We start from the raw sequence: 4,332 nt of genomic DNA, 5'->3' as shown, positions 1-4,332 counted from the left end.
TGGCCAGTAACAACAAGGCCCGGATGAGCGGCCTTCAACAACAGCTCAGACTGCTGGCCACTAACAGCAAGGCCCGGATGAGAGGTCTAAGTAAAGTCACCAGAGCTCTGCAGAGGCCCACGCAGGCTGTGAAGGATACAATAACGCGTTGCTGTGCAGCAGAGAATCGGCTGGCAGTCCGGGTAGCAGTCCAGGCAGACCTCCTGTCCTCCACCATCCCCTCCCTGGCTGCCACTATCCGCCACACTGCCCTGGAGGCTGAGCAGAACCTGAAGGAGAGCACAGGCTACTGCTCCCTCCTGCACCACTCCCTCGCTGGCCTTGGCGAGCGTAACCTCAGCCACTGCTCCAGAGCTCAGGAGAGCTTCCAAAAGCAAGCCCAGGAACAGCTGGCCCTGCAGGGGCAGACCTTTGCTGCCACTCCACGCACTGCAGCAGATCGCGGAGAGCCACACCTCAGCCCTGCTCCCAGACTGCAGGGCCCAGCTGACGGGCCAGCAGGAGAAGGTTCTCCAGACAGTGGGCTCTCTCTCCAGAGACACAGTTATCCCTGGATCAGGCTGTAGTGGAGCAGCAGCAGGCTGACCTCCAGGGGCCACGTGGGGAGCGCTCAGGAGCTGCTCAACAACTTCACCCGAGAGCTGAGACAAGATGTCCCTACTGGTCTGAGCCCTCAGCCCAGGGCCTTTGTGTACCTCAGGGAGCTCCTTTGATTTTAATTCTGTGTTTTATGCTGACATTAAATAAAGTCGTTTTTTCCATAAAAAAAAAAAAAAGACAAATAAAGGGGGGGGGGGGGGGGGGGGATATGGACCATATGGACCTTAATGTGCAGTGATAGATATTATGTCGGGACAACATCTTTGTTTGTAGGGGAGTGTGTAGTGGGTTACAGTGTATCTTACTGTGGTGTGTATCTGAAATCAATTGGTTCCGCCTGGCGAGATTGTCGTTCTCGTCGTTCAATTGCTAATGCCTTTCTGGCCCACACAGACACGTTGCTTCACCGTCACTGATTCATTATAAAGTGACGTGCAGTCTAACAACAGCAGCAGCTCCTGTGTCTGTCTGTACATTATTTCATTCACTCTATTTCCCCCTTTCAGGGGTTTAACACACACAGGCCCTCGATACTCACCAATGCACTCGCAGTGCATTGTGGGACTTACTGTATGGCGGCGCTTGCAATATAACAGCGGGACAGTTCTAATAGTAATTAAATATCATCCCGCGGGCCAAAGATAATTCATTCGCAGGCCTGATTTGGCCCCTGGGCCTTGAGTTTGACATATGCCTTAACCCTAAACTTCTTTGCCTTTTTTACCATTTTGACAAACATTTACTAGTTCAAATAGCTGAAATAGTATTTTAAAATGTTTAGGGACATGGGGTAAGGCACGGACAAAGATAGGGCCCTATGTGTACCTCTGTGAGTGTACATTGCCCCAGCTAAGTGCACTTTAAAAACTCATTTTGTTGACCATATTTGTCAGTTTAATTTGACTCTACAGAAACAACTGCAGTGTACTGCAAAATACATAGGAAAAGCAATTTATACTTCGTACTACCAGCAGCCCTCATTCTGGAGAGCACCAGCTTTGTAATAGTGTTATTTTTCTCCCAAGTGCCTCAAAACACAAGTACAGTCCGAGCCCACGGCATGGGCCTATATTTACTTAGTTAGAGCTGATATCAGTTATTTATCATTGGGTAAAACAATAAATCATTACTAAATTATGAACCGAGTGGCAGTCATAATTTCTCCTCAGTTTTGGAATATTTACAGTTTGGCACACTGTAGAACATTCAAGGTGTATTTTCTTTTTTTTTTAAACAGTTCGATCAGATAGTCCTAAACAAACAATTCCATGTCCCTTCATTCCAAAGGACTTGCAGTGACATCAAGTAGGAGTAGGACAGAAGAAGACAATAGGGGTGAGAGGTCAAACTGCAGAAGACTTCCATGATGCTTTCTGCTCTAATAATCTTCTCTGAAAAGAGAGAGTACACAAACAAAAACAAGACAACTCTCATTGTTTAACGGGCAAATGACTTGATGTTAATAAATGTCATTATCATCTCACTCATTAATTTTTATAACATCAAAGCAAACTATAAAATAAAAACAGGCACCAAAAAATATTCCCCAATTATTGGCCAGTGGCCACTTGAAATCACTGTAAAGATCCCTAAATGACACTTGCAGGTTCAATCTCCACAAAGTGTGTCCTGTCGAAGTGTCATCAAGACACTAAACCCAGATAATTATGCTCAATAGTACTGCACTGTTACATGTCAAGTCACATACATAACTAAAAGTAACAAAACTCAAATGTACGAAGCATAGTATACCTTAGAAGAGTGAGCAGGACTTGGGGGGTCTAAATGGATTATCACTGGAGGGGACTCCCACCAGAAGAGGGTCCTTCTGTGCATTTTGCAGACAGAAGTTTCTCAACTCAGTAGCAGCCTGTGACACCTGGAGAGATAGTCAGGGAGATAGTCAGGGTTAAACTTAATTGATGATATTACAGCATGCACGATCAACATATCAGTGTCTGTCCACACACATTATTTTAAACTAGTGTGGCCATTTCTCACCCTGTTCCATAGATATCTACCGTATTTCTAACCCCCACACACGTTACAACTGTTACTTACTGGCCTACATCTTTTGCATAATATTTGCAAGCAACGCGCGAGTATTGTACAGTGCAAACGTTCTATGAAAACATTTAGAACGTAGCTGACTATGACATGTTAAATCTAGCTATCTAGCTTCAACAACAGCTGGTTCGAAGGAAAGTCGGATGTTTTAGGTTAACTATTAAAATAACTTATTGATGGAACAATTAACATTTCTCTAGATTATCATTAGACTATGTGGTTTTCCATTTTATATAATTTAGCCAGCTGGGCATACAAAAGGGATGGTCTAATGAGATGAGATCATGAACTGTCAACTTGTAGCGATGATGATTATGATGACTGATGACGATGGCAGTGGAACTATTTCACAGGGGACAACATCATTATTAAACCTATAAGCAATGCGACAGAAACAAACCGTTTTTGTTGTTTCCATCGTTCAAGTTCGCTACCCCCAGCTGGCTTCCGCATTTCTAAGTCAGTGTTGTGACAGTGAATCCATATCCATACCTTCATTCTCCGGACGCTGGCCTCCAGGCGAAGCTGTTTCACAGCCCTTTGAGCGATGACCAGGTTGTTGTTTGCGTTATTGTTTGACATAACGGCGTATGGAAGTGTCGATCCAGTGAAGTTCAGAGCGTAATGAAGAGTTAAGTCGAGTCTCACTCACTCAGCCTGTCTAAAGTTGGAAACACATCTACCCGAGGCCCCGCCCTCCACATAGCCATGAGTTGTTCTGATTGGCTGCGGGTCAAGCCATCAAAAAGTACCTCACCCCACCCTTTCCGTTTAAACCAAAAAAAATAAAAAATAAGGAAAAAAGGTGAAAAAAAGTTATTTATAATCCACAAATTGAATTAAAGCATTTAAATAAACAAATATACACAGACACAAAAGGCACAAAGCCACACCACAGCATCCACAAAAACATAATCACACAACCATGGCTAAAGATAATCCAAGATTGATTGATTTTTATTATTTTTTAAACAAAAAAATACAGGGGATGTGTATTTCAGGAGACGATCACTTGGGTTAAGATATACTTTATTGACCAGAATGAAGCAGAAAGCAAGCATCACACAACATGGCATATTGAGCACCCTACTATAGAGACAGCATAGAATCTAAGCCTATATCTAAGCGCATAGTATTGGCAGTCTACCTTAGCTCTACTATAAGACAGCATAGAATCTATATGTATTTTTATTAGTTTTTAGGATCTCTATTCTCTACTATACTGAGGTCTGGCCCTCCAGAACAAAACTGGACAGTACAGTAGCCTGCATCACACATGTTTTTTCTTTTTTAAATTTATTATTATTATTATTATTTTAATATATAATGTCACCACCAAGTCAACAAGTTAAATGTGACGGTTAAAGTTTGATATCACACTCACCTCACCTCACCTCACCCCTTTTCACTTTTCAAGCGTGGGGTGGCTCACAGTAGATAACAGAGTAGGCCTATAGCATACTGGGTCTGCTCTGGTGTACAGGATACACCACTAAGATACCTATGTACCTGACAAAATACTTCCAAAACATAAAGCATGTCCACAATTACAATTACAGGCAGCACCACAGATCATGTTCAACCCAGATTCAGCTCAAACAAAGGGTCAAATTTGTTCTCCTGTCCTGCTATCGCTATCCCACTAAAATCTGGAAAGCCCTACTG

This window comes from Nannobrachium achirus (assembly GCF_963921795.1).
Source record: "Nannobrachium achirus genome assembly, chromosome: 3".
NCBI classification, from domain to species: Eukaryota; Metazoa; Chordata; class Actinopteri; order Myctophiformes; family Myctophidae; genus Nannobrachium; species Nannobrachium achirus.
Note: the sequence above shows the minus strand (reverse complement) of the source record.